General features: G+C 39.2%; 1 protein-coding gene across 3 annotated transcripts in view; it reads left to right on the forward strand.

Annotated features, from left to right (window-relative positions):
- Window positions 1-1,678: 1,678 nt before the first annotated feature.
- The window catches only part of Armcx4 (armadillo repeat containing X-linked 4), a 57,134-nt gene continuing 38,574 nt past the window's right edge, over window positions 1,679-20,238 (forward strand). Inside the window, exon 1 of one of the 3 annotated variants that reach the window (XM_040283465.2) lies at window positions 1,679-1,833. The gene's annotated coding sequence lies outside the window, so the exon portion shown is untranslated. Of the gene's footprint in view, window positions 1,834-16,459; window positions 16,608-20,238 lie in introns of those variants that run through there. The other 2 variants (XM_078034490.1, XM_078034489.1) reach the window with 2 other exon arrangements.

The raw sequence follows: 20,238 nt of genomic DNA on the forward strand, positions 1-20,238 counted from the left end.
TGAACTACAGGGCAAGATCAAGCAAAAAGTAGGCAGCCACAGTAATTGTGGCCTAGGGGAGTCTCCACTGGTGGATAGCTCCTGCTAATTGTTCTCACAGTGTGGTTTGTGGGTCAACAGCAGCAGCACAATCTGGGGCCTCATTAGTAATGCAAATTCTGAAGATGCAGCCCAGATGGACTGAATCAATTTCTGGGGGTGGAGCCCAGCAAGCATGGCACATATGTGCCTCATATCAGCAAATTGGTAAGAAAATGCACTGCAAAAAACTTATAAATCAAATTCTTTTTCCTTCAGGGAGAATTCTCAGCCCTATCAGTAAAAATGAACGTTTCTTCAGGATAGGCCTGAAGGGCAATTGCAAAACAGCTGCTGATGGAATAAAACTTAAGTTGCTGAGCCTGATATCAGGCTGAGAGTGTCACAAGAGCCCTTTCATAACCTGCTCTCACATTGATTGTAATTCAGTCTTGTGAATGCAAAGCAGGCACATCCATAGGGTCACCATATTATCAGGGTGCAGGGCCTCACTGAGGAGGTGAGGAGTTAGGTTATGCCTGTCCTTGGAGCCTGTGTATGGTCAGTACAGACCTATGCAGAGAACATACTTGGCTTCAGCCTTCTGACAGAGGTTAGGCTTCTGAAAGAAGTGATGGGCACTGAGAGACAACATCTGAGAATCATCATGACATTCAGTAATTATTTTCTGAACCATTTATCTATTCTAATGCTCTATTTGACCAATTTGTTAGTGTTATGAAGAACTTGACAGAGGTGACACCATTTTGAAAAATATCCCATCTTAGAACAAGAATCACTTCACTCTGAGTCAGCCTGACCTAAACCCCAGACAATACTCCCTTGTCATACAAAGAAAACCGAAACACTGGATCATTATAAGAAAGGAAATTGTTATCTGGGACTGAAATTCTGAAAACTTCTGGTTTCTTATGAAAACATATGGACCCTTTCCTAACAACTCCCTAGCAATGGTCTAACCTCATGCCCCACTCACCAATATCTACCCCAGGCTGTAAGCAGAGGACAGGTTTCAGTCTCTACTGGGCCTGGCCTCCACAGGGCCCCCCTCTGTGGGTTTGTCCAGAATAAACGTGTGTTACTGTTGAGCTACCTCTCCCATTTCCTTCTTTACTTACAGTTAGGATATCTACTTGGACACCAATAGGGCCTGTTTATAGAGTTGTTTCTCTCCCTCCTTCTTCCTGTTCCCCTTCCTTTGAACAAGGTCTGTTTATCCTACATAAGATGTTATGTTTCATTGTTAAACCCACTTTAGAGATAATGAAACTCGGTTTTGGGGAAGGTGGGAATCAACTAACTTGGGGGAAAGAAGCAGGATGCTGGAGGGGAGGTAGAAATCATTTATGAAGCAAGGAAGAGAAGGACATCTTTCGGATCCACATGGGATGGTGTAAAGGTAGAGGCACCCTGTGACCTGTGGGGTGTGGGTGGCGGTGACAACACTGGAACCTGCACCTCCTCTCTCACTCCCTAGCCAGCAGTCCCCTTTCTCTACCGCTATCCCACAAAAGAGGACGAGAAAGGGGGAAGGCCGAGAGAGTTTGGTAAGAAATCCTCTCTCCTCTCCCTTCAGGATTTCTAGAGGCCCTCGAACAGCTCTCTCTCCAACCCCCAGGATATTTTGTTTCAGGCAAAGGGACCGAGAAGAGGCTGCCGGGAAATGGCGGCTACGACTAGGCGGGGGCTCACGCTGGCGGCAACGGCAAATGGGGAGTGGTCAGCGTGGTGAATGGCGGCGTCGGTGAGGGAGAGGAAGAGGACTCTGGTGTTAGCACAGCTTGGAGAGGGAAGGTAATCACTTTTGTCAACCAAAAAAAAAAAAAAAAAAGGCCTGGATACCTAATTACCTCGCACTTCTTCCCAGGCCATTCTTGCTCCTTTTAGTCCCACTGGGCGCCACGGAGTGGGGAGACGGTAAGAACGGGCGGAACCTTGCGACAGGAAAAGGGAAGGGAGGACCCTGGGCTCTCCTCGCGTCCTGTTTGTGCCTACTCTGATGGTTTTCTCCGACTGATCCCCTCGCGGGAAGGGCAAGAGCAGCCCTGGGAGCTTATGCTAGGGGGCAACGCAGCTACCTCACTCCGGCAGAGGGTGCTACTTTGACCTACGCAGAGGTACTTACTTGTCTGGTACACAATAGGTGCTGAATCCATGTTTACTTTCATTGGAATATTGTTACATTTTTTTTTATGCCTTGAGATTAATCTTTACCTTCTGTTCCAGAAACCCTCAATGCTGACTGGATCAAGGACTAACAAACAGCTCACCAACTGTCACAACACTATATTGGAACTTTATTTGTGGTTTTTTTTGTTTGTTTTGTTTGTTTTTGGTACTGAGGATTGAACCTAGGGGTACTTTACAACTGAGTGACATCCCCAACCTTTTTTTATTTTTTATTTTGAGATAGAGCCTTGCTAAATTGCTGAGGCTTGCCTCGAATATGTGATCCTCCTACCCCAGTTTCCCAAGTCATTGAGATTACAGGCATGCACCATGCCTGGCCATATTGGAACTTCAAAAAGTTCTGGAAACATATTAGTTATTTTGTTTACTTCTCTCTCATATTACTTTCCTTTTCATTTCTATTTAAATATTTTTTTTTTGCAGCAAATTCTTAAAATGTCCTCTCATATCCTCTCTTTGTTGACCCTCATTCCCTCTTTAGTCCACGCTGATTTGTCTTCTCTATATCTTTTTTTTTTTTTTTTTTTGGTACCATGGTTTGAACCCCAGAGTGCTTAACCACTGAACCACATCCCCAACCTTTTTTATTTTTTATTTGGAGACAGGATCTCACTAAGTCACTTAGGGCCTCACTAAATTGCTGAGGCAGGTTTTGATCTTGGGATCCTTCTGCTTCAGCCTCCCAAGCTGCATTATTTAACATGTAGTGGTTTTGATTTTTGCTTGTCCAGTTAGTTTAGTCCTGTGTGTGTGTGTGTGTGTGTGTGTGTGTGTGTGTGTGTGTGGTGGTGGTGGTGGTGGTGGTGGTTCTGGGACTAGAACCCAGGGCTTCTGGCAATCTACCCATGTGTTTTTGACTAAGCTACACCTCCACTCATTTTGTGCTTAGGTGAAAGTGATGGCCTTGCCTTATATGTGTGGCCCTGAGTTCAATCCCAAGCACTGCAAAAACAAATGAAAAAACAAAACCTATATGGGGTGGCTAATTCATCTTCCAATTCTATATAGCTGATCACCTTGACCTGACTCTAGTAACAATCCCCCTTTTGTTGATAGCTCCTCATAGTAGTCTTCCATCTACTGACCCACTTACTCAACTTCTTGTCTATAAATCAAAGTTTATCGTTATTGCGTTTGGAATTGAGTTCAGTTGTATACTGAAGTATCTTTTCCTCTATTATAATAGTGTATACTCAGCAAAATCTGTTTTTATTGCTCTTTTATTGGGGGGGAGGTAACCAGGGATTGAACTCATGGGCCGTGCCAGTATGGAAAGTGAGGGTTAGGCAGGGACTTTGAAGCCAGCTTAAGCTGTGTTGTCCATATCCTAAGAGCCATTGGAAACTCTATGGGGTATGAACAAAAAATCAGATTTGTCTTTGGAAAATATTGCCCTACAGAAATATTTGCTACAGAATGGGCAAAGTATTGGGAAGGAGTCAATGTATTGGGGAGTGTCATTAGGAACTATTGCAACAATCTAGAGTAATGCTGGTAGTAGCTTGGATTAGGGTAGCCGTGGTTTAGATGGAGGTCATTGATGTTGTAAGCACAAGAAGATGAAGCTGGACACAGACTTCATAGATCAGACAAAAGCCTTTATTCAGGAAAGGAGTCATAGTTCTGATGGACTCACTCTCCTAGTGGAAAGTGAGCCACTGGAAAAAGGAGGGGACTGGGCTTATATAGGTTATACTGAGAGGTGACTCAATTAATGAGCTTGTCAGTTTGGGGCACTTAGGAATTTGGAGTCTGTCTTACTGGGCAAGATGGGGGTGCCTAGGGGTCAGTGGTCAGTTTTGGGTACCCAGGAAACAAGTTTGTGAGAATTTAAAAATTACTTGGAGAAGAATGGAGGATCTGGGGTCAGTGTTCAGAGCTTATCTCTTTCTTTTCAGGGTCCCATTGTACTGCCACTGGGAACGGATTTATTTGTAGAAGGATCAATACTTTGGCTTCCTTTCTAGGGATTATTCTGTCACTGGGAAAGAATGTACTGGGAAAGAATCAATGCCATCAATGTGCTGCTTTTCTCCTCATTCCCGCTTCCCAGGCTATATTATTTGGGGGTTTGTCATTTTCCATATCTAATATATATATTTTAGGGTTATGTAGGAGGTAGAGTCCATAGGACTTGGCAATGGAATGGAATTGGGGGTAAGGAAGTGTGATATTATAAATATATAATTTGTCTTTCTCTTAGTTTGTTAAATATCTAAAACTGCTCTGGGAAGTGAGCTTTTGCCTATTAGGAGAAAAATCCTAAGATCACATATAACATGTGCTACATTCACACAATGTAATACAGTGTAGTCATTAAATGTGATTATGTAGATCTATGTTTAACAATGGTAAAGTATGATCAGGACCTATTTTTAGGACATAATTTAGTGGGGTCACAGAAGCAATTTGTACTGAGTAAAGTAGAAAATAGGAAAAACAGCACTTTGACTTTCCCTCTATAACTTACAGGGAGAGTGAAGGGTCAAGGATGACTTCTCAGTTTTTGGCTTATACAACTGGATATTTGGGCTTCTGATCAGAGATACTGAATACCAATTTTGGTGAAGAGCACTGAATTTGGTCTTAGACGTGTTATATTGGAAGTGCCCTTGAGAACACCCAAAAGAAGCCATATAGATAGTTGGATGGACAGATCTAGAGCTCAGAAGGGAACTCTAGACTGAAGATGTAAATTGTGAGCTATATGTATTCAGGTGGTAGTTAAAGTGGTGTGTGGGGTGTTGGTCAGAGTATCAGAGTGAGAATGTAGGAGAGGATAGGAAAGAGCCTTGAGAAAATCTAGTATTTTGTGTGAGTAGAGGAGGATTAGCTTGTAAAGGAGAGAGAAAGAGCAGCCATGGAGGTTTAAAAGAATTACCGGAGTGACTTTAGTCATTGAAACAAAACAAAGAGATTGTTTCAAGAACTAGGGAGTTGGGGGGGGGCTGGGGTTGTGGCTCAGTGATAGAGCACTTGCCTAGCATATGTGAGATACTGGGTTCGATTTTCAGCACCACATGAAAATGAATAAATAAAATAAATGTGGGCTCAAGCGGTAGCGCGCTCACCTGGCATGCATGCAGCCCAGGTTCGATCCTCAGCACCACATACAAACAAAGATATGTCTGCTGATAACTAAAAAATAAAATATTAAAATTCTCTCTATCTCTCTTGCTCTCTCTTTAAAAAAATAAATAAGTGTATAAAAATATGGTAGTGAAATTATTTTAAAAAAAGAAATAGGGAGTGAACTATCAAGTGTACATGTGCTGAGAACTCAAATAAGATGTGCACTGGTGAGTGTGTGTTGTTTTTGGAAATGTGGAGGCCATTAGTGACCTTAGCCAGATTTATTTTTATGGAGTAATGGGGCAGAAATCTGGATTGGAATGGTTGGAGTGTGGGTAGCAGACAAGGACTGATAACAGAAACAAAAGAATATAGGCAACTATTTGAAGTAGTTTGGCTGTGGAGTGTGTGGAAAAGTCAATAGTAGCAGGAATGAGATTAGCGGTCAAAGGAGGCCTACTTATTTATTTTGCAGTACTGGGGATTGATCCCAGCAGCACTCTACCACTTAGGTACATCCCTAGTTCTCCCTTTTTGAAAGTATTTTGAGACAGGTCTCACTAAATTGCCCAGGCTAGCCTCAAACCTGCCTCAGCCTCCTAAGTAGCTGGTATTGTACACATGCACCACCACACCTGGCTAAGAGGCCTTTAAATAAGGATTAATTTTGTGGATGTGTAAAATTTATAGTTAAGTGTCTTTTGGGAGTGAATGGTTGAAAATATAGCAGAGAGAAGGGATTATATTGTAGTGCACATTTGCTGACAAAGAGAAGGATCTGTAGCCCAAAGCAAGTGGAGGAATTAGTGTTCAGTAGGAAGCAAGAACATCTCTTGTACTTAAGGGACCACTAATAAGGATGTGTATATCTGTGGAATGTCTATGCTTGATGTTGGGAAGATGAGAAGAAACAACCTTCTGAAGCCCCCCTTCATTTTTTTCTCTGTAAATGGGAGTGTGGTCATACACATATAGAGAGAATAAAAAGGAGGAGGGTTTGGAAGTTTGAAGAAAATGGAGAAGATTCAATGAGTTCTAAGAATGAGGGCAGATTGTTGGTTGACCAGAGAAATATAGGACTGCTGAGTAATACTGATGATTCATTTCAGGTTGTTGATGATAAATTTACTATGAACAAAGATTTAATTTTTCGAATTGCTTTTCTAAATGTTCTAGTGTTTTATTTAATCCTCAAAATAGCTCCATGAAGTGGGTATATTATTATTATTATTACCCATTTTTCACAGAAGATGAAATGGAGGTATAACAAAGCTGTCTTTTTAAAATTTTTTTGGTACTAGGGATTGAACCCAGGGGTACTTTACTTCTGAACAAGATCCCCAGACCTTTTTATATTTTTATTTTTATATATAGTATTGCTAATTTGCTGAGGATGGCCTGGAACTTGCGATTCTTCTTCCTCAGCCTCTTGAATTGCTGGGATTACAGGTGTGTGCCACCACACCTGATGTTATGACATTTATTTCATGTTAAAAGCTAAATTTGCAGGCAAATATTGAATCCAGATTATCTGGTTGCAAAGCCATGATCCTAACCATTACACTAAATTATGTCCTAAAAATAGGTCCTGATCATGCTTTACCATTGTTAAACATAGATCTACATAATCACATGTAATGACTATACTGTATTACATTGTGTGAATGTAGCACATGTTATATGTGATCTTAGCATTTTTCTCCTAATAGTCAAAAGCTAAGTTCCCAGAGCAGAAATAAATTCTGTTGTGTGTTCCTTTGCCCCTTGTGTTCTGTATTGGGAAAGCTCAGGAATGCTGGCACTTGTTTGCCTTTGTGGGCAAAACAAGTTAGTTTTTCTAAACTAGGCCTTATGGAATAGTGGTCTCTGACTCATTCATAGACAGTGTCTCCATGGATTTGTAAATCGATTTTATGCTTGATAGTCTGCTCAGTTCATTTTTCAGAAAATCTCTAGCTATTATACATTCTCAAGTCAGCCAATAATCAACACCAAATCCCAGAATGGAGAGAGCTTATTTGAAACCTAGTTTGCTTTAATTTTAATTTCACTCCTTTCTACTTTGGTGTATTTTCCAACTTCCTGTAAAGAAATATGCAACTTCCATTTTTGAGGGGAAAATTAAGTTAACTTGTCTAAAAGCCAGGCTAGGTTGGGGACTGAGGCCTAACAAATCTACTATAGCCAAACATAGGTTTACTCTAGAACCCAACAATTCTAAGAGAATTTATCAATTTATCTAAGAGAAATGAAAGCTTACGATTCAGATTCATACACGGATGGTCTTAGCAGCTTCATTCATAATTGTCCCAAACTGGAAACAACCCAAATGTGCATAAACAAGTGAGTATATAAACAAAATGGTGACACACTCATACAATAGAATACTACTTAACAGTGAAAATGAATATATTCTCAACACATGCAAAATAACTGTACTGAGTGAAAGAAGTCAGATTAAGAAAAAGATTACACACAGTGGTACATGCCTGTAATCCCAGCTAATTAGAAGGTGGAGGCAGGAGGATTAAAAATTTGAAGTCAGCCTCAATGACTTAGCAAGATGCTGTCTCAAAATAAAGAATAAAAAAGACTGGGGATGTAGTTCAATAATAAAGCGCCCCTGGGTTCAATTCCCAGTCCCAAATTAAGAAAAGATGACATACTTTATTATTCCACTTATAGAACATTATAGGAAATGCAAATTAACATATATTTGTAATATTTAGATCCATAGTTACTTCTAGAGCTAAGGATTAACTGGGAAGGGGCATGTGGGAACCTTATAAATTGATGGAAATGTTCTACATTTTGATCTGGTTATACTAGTGTATACATGTATATCAAATACATCAAGATGTACAATGAAGATTTGTGCACATTTCTATGTGAATGCTGTCTCTCAACAAGTTTTTTTAGAAACCCAGCTGATTTTGTCAGTCTCTTTCCTCTTTCCTTTGACCCTCTTCTTTCTCCTTTTCTACATCTCTCTTGTTTCGTTATTTCTTATATCCTTTTGGGAGAGAGTTGATGATGTGTCAGGAACTGATGCAAATTCTGTCTTCAGTCCTGCCAATCAGATATTCACATGGTCCTGAAATTAAAAAAATGCAGAGGACAATTTATTCAAGAAAGAAGGATAAAAGAAGTCTGTGGTTAAATGATAGCTCCTGGGAATGTTTATTTATTCCTTCTTTTCCCATGCACTTGGATTAGATAGCTATTTGGGGGTCCTCACTTCTCTTGTAGTATTTCTCTAAAAGCAGATTTGCCTTTGAGTCCCTTTTGTACTACTTACTAGATGTTTTGCTTCCACAGCATTCTTGGGTGATCTGTTTGAGATAATTAGTTGTTGTTATCTTGCTGGAGAAGAGGACAGAAATCTTGACTCCATCAAGATCTTAGAGTTAATGATAGGCCTGGCACTGACAATGCTCTGTATCTTGTCTTGTGAGGCATAATAAAACAGGAAGACACCCAAGTAAATAAAATCAGGCTTATGATTTTTCTTTCATAGTACAAAGTACAAATGCCTGTTTATTTCCCTCCCTTTTTTTTTTTTTTTTTTTTTTTTTGGTACTGGGGATTGAACTCCATTACCACTGAGCAACATGCCCAGCCCTATTTTTATTTTATTTTTGAGACAGGGTCTCACTGAGTTGTTTAGTGCCTTGCTTTTTGCTGAGGCTGGCGTTGAACTCGTGATCCTCCTGTCTCAGCCTCCTGAGCTGCTGAGATTATAGGCATATGCCACCGTGCCCAACTATTTCCTTTGTTAATGTCCCTTTTTAGAGTTATTTATGCTAGCTATGTGATTTAGTTGATCTAAAGTTGTTTCTTCTGGGGCTGGAGTTGTGGCTCAGTGGTAGAGTGCTCGCCTAGCACATGTGGGGCCCTGGGTTCAATCCTCAGCACCACGTAATAAATAAATAAATAAATAAATAAATTGAAGGTATTTTTTTTAAAAAAATAAAGTTGTTTCTTCTAAGGAAAGTTCAGTGGAGAGAGAACTGATGTTTGATGAATGATTGCTCTTTTTCAAGCACAGGGCTAATGGTTTTTTTGGTATAATTTTAAAAAATTGTTCTTTTTAGATATACGTAACAGTAGAATGTATTTTGATATATTATACATATGTGGAATATAACTTATCTTAATTAGGATCCCATTCTTGTGGTTGTACATGATGTGGAGTTTCACTGGTCCTGTATTGGGTTAGTGTTTTTAATAGGGGGTCAAAACAACCCTGTGAGATAATGACCATTATTGGATTTTGGAGATAAGGAAAAAGAATATTGGTTTGGGGAAGGGGGACTAGTTTTGATCAGCTAACATGTGGCTAAAACAATTTTCCCCATCTCTATTCATTAATTTCATTTCCCTACCTCCATTCATTAATTTTATTTCTTATTGTTCTGTAGTTAATAAAGATAATGTGACAAAAAGTCCAGCCTTTCTCTGTCTCAACCCCTTTGTAAACACCATCAACCAAGGTGTCTGTCTGAGACTAAAACTATTCACCTAAACTATTGAAGCAGATCTAATATCACTGGCCCATAATCTCCAGGAAAAAAAAGGGGGGGGGAAGAGGAAGGGAGGGAGGGCAGAAGGGAGAGAGAGAGGGAAAAAAGAGAGAAAGAGAATGGCCCTGTATCTATATTGGACCTTCCTTTGCTTTCCTTGTATCCAGACCCCCAGCCCATTGGGTTGCATTGCCCACATTCAGGGTGGGGGTCTACTCTCAGTTTTCTGTCCCATTTGTCAATAATCTCTGGAAATACCATCATTGACACACATAAAAGTCTCTTAATCCCATCAAGTTGACAATCCATATCACACCCAGGGTTTCTCATTTAATACACTCAACAATATTGTAAGGTAAAAGTCATAATCCTAACTTTATTGATAATGAAGGGAAGCCTCATGTAAGTCCCAAAAGCTTTAGGAACTCACCTAACTGTTAAAACTTACATGCAAACCTCATAAGTACCTGGCTCCAAGCCCAAGATCCTCTCATTTATTTATGTTGGTAAGCTTGCTCAAGGGCTTGAGGGAACAGACAACCTGCCATTTCCTTCTCCTTGGTTAATTCTTGGTTTTAAGAAAGGCAAAGGAGAGAGAACCTGGAAAAAGTTAGTGGTCAGCATTAGAGGTCTGTAATGGAATAGCAGTACCAATTAGGGCTACAACACAGGTGCATGCACATATATATTATCATCACCACCACCAGCGCCAGTGAACCAATGCTCTCAAATCTAACATTATTTAGGAAAGTTTGCTGGGAACTAAAGTTGGCAGCCCATCCATACTCTCAGACAATGAGTCAAAGGGTTTATTTTACTTTAGTTTTATGGTGCTGGGGATTGAACCCAGGACTTCATGTATGCTAGGCAAGCATTTTACTTCTAGGTTATATCCCCAGTCTTGGGGGATAATTTTAGACTGTGTGGAAATTACTTGGCAGTCTCAGGCCACAATATTTGAGGCCTAAAGGGAACTCCATGATGGTGTTGTAGGGGAAAGATGAGTCAAAGCACCTACAATAGCAGGAAACAGTTTTATTTAGTGCAGCCAGGTTCAGAGAGTACAGCTTTTTCAGTAATCAACTAATTCCCTGAACCCCAAGTTCAGATAGTTTCGGAACTTTATACCCAGCATGTAAGGGGAGGGGCTCAGAAGTTCACAGTCTGCAGAAGTTCATATAAAAGCAGCTTTTTCTTTCACTGTTCTGGGCAAGTTAACCCTTCAAGGACAACACCTGAGAAGAGGAGAGCTTCTTCTCTCCTTACTTTCCTCCCCCTGCCAGCTGTTACCATGGAGCCCAATTGGTAAATTCTTTTAACTTAGAAATGTAGATATCGATGTGAAGCTCCAGCTCAAGGCCAGAGGCCTTGTTAAAGTATTTGTCTTTTTTATCACATTTTGCACTTGCAAACACACTTCTACAAACTACTATACTGGACAAATATTTTCGAAAAACTAGTAAAGGGGCATTCAGCACCTGGAGTGCTGATTTCTCCCAGGCCACTGGCCAAGTAAAATAGAACAACAGGAAAATAGGAAGTTTACCTACATTGAACTCTTTTGTAGAGACTTGTTTGCTGATAGTCCTAAAATCAATTTTAGTGAAGATTTCTGGAGAAGCTTAGTTAAAATTTTCTGTGGAGGAAGGGGTGCCACTACAATGGCTTGTGCCAGTAAATGTGGTTTGTGGATCATCATCAGCAGTATGACTTGGGGCCTTGTTAAGAACACAGATTCTCATCCTAGAGGGACTGAATCAGAAATTCCAGGAGTGTGGCCCTGCAAGTTTAACAAGTGCTCAGGGTGATTCCACTGCAAAGAACCACTGGCTTATACATGGATTCCAGCATTCATCCATTCATGTATTCCTGCATTCATTCATTCAACCTTAAAGGGGTTAATGAAAACAGAGGCAATGCAACATGTAAGTGTGGAACATCTCTGCTTCCCCAGTCCCTGCAAGTTGATAAGGAGATGCATGACAAAGTCATTTACAAGTTGTTAAACCAAAACTCTTGAGACTAATTGATCTCTAAAATAAAGGGTTTAATTGGTCATTACAGATTCTAGCTAGAAAAAGAACCAAATCCTGAGATGAGCTTCCACAAACTATCAGAAGCAAGACTCAGTAGCAACTGGAAACATGCCCACCAGATCTAGAGCTAGAATTTTTATAAGCCTGGGGAAGGAAAGTCCTATTTACATTAAACGTACACAGGCTATAGAAAAAAGAGGGACAATAGGATGGGAAGGAAGTCCATAAGGAGAAATATTTATTGCTTCTGGAATGGTTGGAGTTAATAGTAGGAAAGTTTCAGGGTGCTGTGGCCTTGGTGTTCAGCAGTAATGGGATTTAGGTCAAGATTTCAATATAAACTATCTTGTTTCACCTGCAACTATTAAATGATTAACTTCTTTTATCTCTCCCCCCTTCCTCTTTCAGTCCCCTGTAATAAAATTTAGGGCACCTCAGAATTTTTCTTTTACCATAGTGAAGCTTCTTTCCATTAGAGAGAATTCCTAGAAAAAGGAAGACTTCACCAAGATGAACCCCAAAGGCTATTATGAAACAGAGCTGCTGACAGAATTGAATTCCATTTGCTATGACTGATAATCAGTCTGGGACTGTCATAAGATCCCTTTTACAACCTGCTCCCACAACTGCAATTACATCTTGGGAATGCAAAACAGTCACGTCGATGGGGTCACCAGGTTAGTGGAATACAGGACTCCACTGAGGAGGTAAGGGGTTAGACTGTGACTGTGAGTGAACCTTTGTTTGGGCCACTGCTGCCCCACACAGCAGTACTCAGCACAGACAGATGCACAGAACATACATGGCTTTAGCCCTCTGACAGAAGTTAGGTTTCTGAAAGAAGAGATAGGTAATAAGAGAGAACATATAAGAATCACCATGACTTACTCAGAAATTATTATTCTCTGAACCATTTACCTATACTAAACCATGAACTGTTGGAACAGGCACATATAGGAATTCAAATTAGAATAGTTCTAATTCAAATTAGAATAGTTCTAATAGCTGTTAGAATAGTTCTCTTTCCCTAATGACAAGTTTTTCTGTTTAGCTGAGTTCCTTGTGCCTGGTTCTGTTTTCCTTCAAGTTAAATTCTCTTGCAGTAGACCCTGCCCCACACATATGACCTGAAAATAGTCTCATGTCAGGTCTCCCAAAAGTTCTTCAGATTTAGCCTGGAGAACTTTCCTGGAGGCTCTATTCTCTACTGAAAGTAGACTTCTGTTGGATCCATTTAATCAGTTGCACCAGAGTTGTGTGACAACCAACACCTTTCTTGGCTCCCCCAATACAGGAATCATGTACCCACCAGGAGAACCAACCCACAAGGTGGACTTATGCAAGTTTTTCCTTGAATTCTTTCAAAACTTCCCAGTCCCAATTGGTTCTTGAGTATGAACATGAGTCAGCCTTGAAGGTCACAGATCCACACTACCAAAGCAGATTTCTGACCTAAGTTCTGGTGAATACTTTGGTGAATAACCATAGCTGGAATTATTCCCTGAATGTAAGACTGCCAGCCTTTCCCAGATTAAGCTCCCTCTTTTCTTGTGTGCTTTTCTCTGCCCAGCTTTCTTGGTTCCAATTTCAGAGGACTTTATGTCTAGTGTAAAGTCCCAAAACTCGGGGATATATTCTAAGAATACACAGGATTTGGCTCAATTTTGACCAAAGGCTGGTCCACACTGCAAGGAAAACTCATCGAAGAGAACAGTCCATCTATACACCAATATTCCACCTCCTAAAAACTTCCCAGATGTCACCCAAATATGTCATCCTCTCTCCAGGCTATCATTTCTAAGCAAAGACACTGTTAGGGTTTGAATAATTGTGTCCCCTCCAAAATTCATGTTGAAACCTAACTCTCAATGCAACAGTACTCAGAGGTGTGGCTTTAGGAAGATGATTAAGATGTGAGGGCTTAAAAAATGCTTAGAGGATAAAATGAGTGCTTTCTTGCCCTTTGTCCCTTCTTCCATGTGAAAGCAGTGTTTTTCTGCTCTGGAGCATTTTGGAAGCAGAGAGCATCCCTCACCAGATGCCAGTCCTGATGATGCTTGATCTTAGACTTCTCAACCTCCACACCCATAAGAAATAAAATGTCTGTTCTTTATAAATTACCCAGTGCAATGTATTTTGTTATTACAGCCCCAAAGGACTAAGATAAAATACCTTGTTCGACCAAACTTTAGTCAGGTTCATCTGAGCCCTCTGCTTATCTAGGCCATGGCCATGGCCCACTGCCCTTGGTCTGCCATTAGCAAATATCTTGCTGTGTCATTCTAGCAAGAACTCCTACTACCTCCTTTTTTTTAGAGGAGGAAAGTTTTATTTGGTGATTGCTGTTCATAGATAGCCAAACTTGGAATGGAACCACCATTTGACCCAGCTGTCCCTCTCCTCAGTCTATACCCAAAGGACTTAAAAACAGCATACTACAGGGACACAGCCACATCAATGTTTATAGCAGCACAATTCACAATAGCTAAACTGTGGAACCAACCTAAATGCCCTTCAGTAGATGAATGGATTAAAAATATGGCATATATACACAATGGAATATTACTCAGCAACAAGAGAGAATAAAATCATGGCATTTGCAGGAAAATGGATGCAGTTGGAGAAGCTAAAGCTAAGTGGAGTTAGCCATTCCCCAAAAAACAAATGGCAATGTTTTCTCTGATATAAGGTGACTGACTCATAGTTGGGTTGGGAGACGGAGCATGGAAGGAATTGACGAACTCTAGATAGGGCAGAGGGGAGGGAGGGGAAGGGAGGGAGCAAAATAAGATAATTTTTTTTCTGAGTACTATATCAACAGTTTTAAAAACACATTCAATAGCCAGACATGTTGGTGCATGCCAGTAATTCTATGGCTCAGGTGACTGAGGGAGGAGGATTGCAAGTTCAAAGCCAGCATCAGCAAATTAGTGAGGCCCTAAGCAATTTAGTGAGACCCCATCTCAAAAAAATAAAAAGCCTCTTTAGGTCTTCTCCTGTGTACTTTTGACATGATCTCAGTATTCTTTAATCCACCAGTAAACTTTGATAGCTTCTTTGCTAAGTAGTATAGCAAGATATTTTAAACTTATTGTGTACATTAAATACTCTAGAATTGGCATCAACCATTTCTCCAAGTTGTTGATGGAATAATTATTCCATGTGTTAAACCACATATCCACATCCATATTCATAGCCTGACACTATAGTGTATAGGGCATTTCATTGTTGTATGTTTTGTCTTCTATATTCTAAAACCTTAGATCCTGGTTGCATGGACTTCATTTTCTTCACTAATGTATCCCAAACACAGAATAGGGCCTGATATTCTAAGGTGCTCAGAACCTGCTTCTTTATATTTATCAGAGGTTGTAATTGTAGCTCCCTACACAAGGAGATTGGTGATCATTTGGAGACTGAGCCCAGGACACTCATTTATTTATTCCCATATACTGAGTGACTTTTCTGTTTCAGACAGTATTCTGGGCATGATGGCAATGTTTGTATTAGCCTGGAGACTCTGGTTGGCTACTACTGCTTTGACTGACAGGTGCCCTGACTGAGAATTGATAAACCTCTAGCCAGACTGATCAGGTAGAATGGTTCCTATCCAATGTTGAACTAGAAGTAACTGAACAGAGTCAAGTAAGCACCTGGAATTAAAATAAATGGTGGGAGTATTTTCTTTTCTTAGAACTCATCTTGCAATGAAGACAAAACACTAAAGCTTCATACATTATGGAAATGTGTGTATATTTCATTTATTGCTTATAGTTCTAGAAGTTGTCTATGGTAGCTATATTCTATGCATTTTATGTCAAAGTCATACTTTATATGAGAGAGAAAGCAGGATGGTCCAGGACAACATTTGTTAAAGTCCTATTTTGTGCCAGACATTCTTTGTAGATTTTGTCATTATTTTTTCTCTTAGAGACACCCAGAAGATAAAGGATGACAAGAAAGCATATTTAAAAAAAAGAAAATCAGATAAAGATTTTTTTATTATATTATTTTCTTAGTCCCAGAAAGTAATTCTTCTTATAGCAGAGGTATCACCAGATACCATCTGCATAGGATTTCCCATCTATTACTCACACTGTTACTGAATCAGTTCTGTTTTGCCCACTACACAGAATACCAATCACAGAGTTTTGCAAAGGAGGAAGTTTTTATTGACAAGACATCTGGATATGGAGATAGACATCCATGTCTCAAATTCACTGCCCCAAGAATAGAATTTGTGTATACTTGTGGGATAAAGAAACGGGGATTTAAAGCACGGGGAAAGGTGATTGGAGGTGAAGTAAACCAATGGTCCATGAATGCCTAATTGATCTCCTGACTCTTCACAGAACACATGTTCAGGAAATGGCAGTGTTAGCATGATGGGAAAGTGGAGTTTTTGGCCTCCCAAACATCAAAAGTTCACCCACTGGTCACATGCACAGGCCCAAGTGGTTTTGACAAAAGCAGGCTTTAAGTCCTTGAATAGTAACCTAGGCAACCTATCATGACTCACTCTTCAGAGATGTTATCTACAGTAAAGCTAGTGGGAGAATAATAATTTATAGCTTAGCTGCATGACCTCCAGAATTAGTTATTTTTAAAGAAATCTAAAAGCAAGTAAATAAAAGCAAGTGAACCTAGAAAAAAAGCCAGTTTATTTAGGTTTTCCTTCAATTTCCCTCCTCCCACTGCCTTCGTGAAAGAGAAAAAATTGTCAATTCCACTGAGGAGACAAGCTCAGGTAAGATGATAACAAATAAAACTCTATCAGTTATTAATAGATTAGAGCAGAGGTTCTCAAACTTTGGCATGTATCATCTGTAGGGTGTATAAACACTAATTCCTAGGCTTTACCCCTAGAGCTTCTGATTCAGTTCATCTGGGTGAAACCCAAGGATTTGCATTTCTAACAAGTTGCCAGGTGATATTACTGCTGGTAGTCCAGGGACCACAGTTTGAGAATCACTATTATAGGTAATACATAAACAAAGAAAAATAGTACTTCCCTTTATTTTATTTTTTTAAAATTTTATTTATTTGAGAGAGAGAGAGAGAATTTTTTAATATTTATTTTTTAGTTTTCGGCGGACACAACATCTTTGTTTGTATGTGGTGCTGAGGATCGAACCCGGGCCGCACGCACGCCAGGCGAGCATGCTACCGCTTGAGCCACATCCCCAGCCCTCTCCCTTGATCTTAACAGCTTTTCTAGTTAAATCCATAATTCTGATAACTGTATAGAGGTTTGGGAGAGGTTAGGTAAATCAAGGAAACTGCTTTCTAAAGCCTACTTAATATTGAAAACTGGAATTACTCTAAAGCTTTTCCCCTTGTGTCTGGAAGCCTCAAGGGCTCTGATTAATCTCCCTGGGCAATTGATACTGGTCAGGTATTAAGTTTATAAAATAGTGAGCATATTACTTTTTAATTATATTTTTATCAACAATTTTAAAACATAGTGTATGGCAAAACATTTAGTAAAGCTTGTCTGAGATGGCTACAGAAAATATTTGCAAATTCTATGTGGCTAATTCTCATTATTTATGATCCACTCCCAGTAGCCAATATAGAAAAGTGGGCTAAGTGGCCTCTAAGACTACCTCCTAATGTTTGTGTATTTGTGTAACTTCCATCCTTGAGTGTGAACCGAGAATTGGAGAGGCTAAGGACAGTAGTTAAAGCTAGAATTACTCTAAAGCTTTTTTCCCTTTGGGTCCTGAAGCCCCAGACCTTCCAGTGCTCTAATCTCTCTCATTTCTGTCAGGTGATGCTCTCCAGGGGATTGTTCAATTTCTGTTATGATATCTTTTTTTTCATTTATTTTGAAAATGTAAATAGCACACACACATACATATACACACACTATATATGTACATAAAAATAATAATTTTCAAGTTTAGAGTTTAGTGGCATTAAGTACATTCTCATTGGCTTATGGGTGTAGCTTGGTGGTAGGATCCTTGCCTAGCATGCACAAGGCCCTGAGTTCAATCCTCAATGCCTCCATACATCTACACTTTCTGTGGCCACCATCACCATCCATCTTCAAACCTCTTCATCTTACATATTTGAGATCCTATACCCATTAAATGATAACTTCCTTTTTCTCCACCTCTCCCAGGTATCTGACTTCTTTTATAGAGGTTTTTTTATTTTTATTTTTATTGAGGCTCACCTATATTATAGCATCTAGCAGACTTCCCTTCCTTTTTAAAGCCAAAAAAATTTCATTGTGGGGATTATCATGTTTTGTTTATCTATTCTTCTGTCCATGGACATCTGGGTTGTTTCTGCTGTTTGGATAATGTGAGCAATGCTGCCTCGAACATGGGTGCAAAAGCATCTGTTTGAGTCTCTTCTTTCATTTCTTTTGTGTATGTACCCAGAAGTGTAATTACTGGATCATGTGATAATTCTATGCCTAATTTTTTTGGGAACTACCATGTTGTTGTCCACAGAGGCTGAACCATTTTATGTTCCTGCTGGCAATATTAAAGTGTTCCACATCCCCACCAACATTTATTATTTTCTGTTTTTGTGTTATATTATTTATTTTAAAAAATTTTTAATAATTTTATATTTAAAAGCTGTAAAATTTTAATTAGCAATATTATTGAAAATTTTTCAAATACTGTGTATGGCAGGAAAAAACAGGTAAAAAGTTATGTGAAATGTAGAATATTTGCAAACTATATGGGGTTCATACCTGTAATATTTTAGGCACACTGACTTACCAAGTGACAGGTGAGTCAATGATGTTAACAGAAAATTCACTTAAAGAGTAATATCTGTGAACTGGGGATGTAGCTCACTGGTAGTGTGCTTGCCTAGCATGATAAGGCCCTGGGTGCCATCCTAAGCACTAACAAGTAAAACAAAGCAAAGTGAAATAAAGCAATACTTTTACCCATAAACATTAGGTAGTGAATATAAGATATATCACATTAAATGAAATAGGAAAATTGCAGAATGTATATACATATCATTATAATGTTATCAGCATCCCAAGTCAGAGGCCCTGCTGGGGTTCTGACCGACTGGATCCAATTGCTCACCTGTACAAGAAATAAGCAAGGAATGTAAAAAAGAAAAATGAATATAATTGTAGTTTGGCTCAAACTTGAAGGCAGCTAATCTACTTCCAGAGGCCTTCCAGAAATTGTTATAATTTATAGAAACAAAACCCAGGAAATATTTTTAGAAACAAAACCCAGGAAATATACATATACATATTTCCTGGTTTTTGTTTCTATAAACAAAAACTGATTCAGTTAGGTTGTGCTAGCAATGTGCAATGTTACAATTGCAGTTTTCCACCCTTGCTGACATCTGTCCAGGCTTTGAGACCAGTTCCTCAGTTTCTATTTTTATAGGATAGCTCAGTTGCAGAAAAATAGTTTTTCAGGAAATTTGGGAGATAAGGCTTTAAGGTTTTCTGTTATGGTAATAATTTTGAAGAATATGTATATTTTTATATATTTTATGTAGATGTTGTTCTTTATAAGTAAATTACATACTGAGAAACATATCTAGGGGAACATGCATGTATTTTTAATAAATATCTTTGCGACAGGGAGGGAGAGTCAGGCAGATGGGACAGACAGGATACGTTCAATTTACACTTATAACTTTTTGTCTCTTTTGAAATTTTGTAATCAGGAAAATACACTACAATAGAAATTTGTTGAAAGCAATAATCTATAACCTGACTGACAAAAATCATGTTCACATGTTATGTTTTGGCAATGTGGGTACAATATACTGGTTTGTTGGGAAAAGTACAGAGTAAAGCAATTATTTTGGCAGTGATCTGTGGGTATGTGTGTTTCTACGTCTCAAGCTTCATCATCCCAAATAATTACACACTAACACATGAAGCTTTCTCTTCAGCTCAGGCAGGAAGTGGAAGTGGATGTCTAGTTTTGGGGCTTAGAGACCAAAGAAAATCCTATATTCAGAGGATTGCTGTCAGTGGGTGGTAAATTCCAGAAAGATCTGGGTGATGTCAGGAAGTCCAAGCCCCTCCCTCACTCCCTCCTCCCCTTGCAAAGCTTCCTGTCTTGAGGCTTTCAGAACTGCAATCCTGTTTCTGATCAGGTAGCATCTATCTTCATATTTTCTCTCTCTCTCTCCCTCTCTCTCTGGCAGTCACATTTTTTAGAAGAAACAACATGTTATTTTAAAATTTACTTATAAAACAGTATACATAGAATGATACAAATAGAGTTTGTTTTTTTTTTCCCAGTGCTGGAGATGATACTCAGGCCAGTGTTTTACCACTGAGCTATATCCCCAGCCACAAATAGTCTTTTAATTTTGGGGGGAGGTTTGTTTAATGTTTTTGTTTCTATAAACAAAAGCTGATTTATATT

This window comes from Ictidomys tridecemlineatus, chromosome X (genome assembly GCF_052094955.1).
Source record: "Ictidomys tridecemlineatus isolate mIctTri1 chromosome X, mIctTri1.hap1, whole genome shotgun sequence".
Lineage (NCBI taxonomy): Eukaryota > Metazoa > Chordata > Mammalia > Rodentia > Sciuridae > Ictidomys > Ictidomys tridecemlineatus.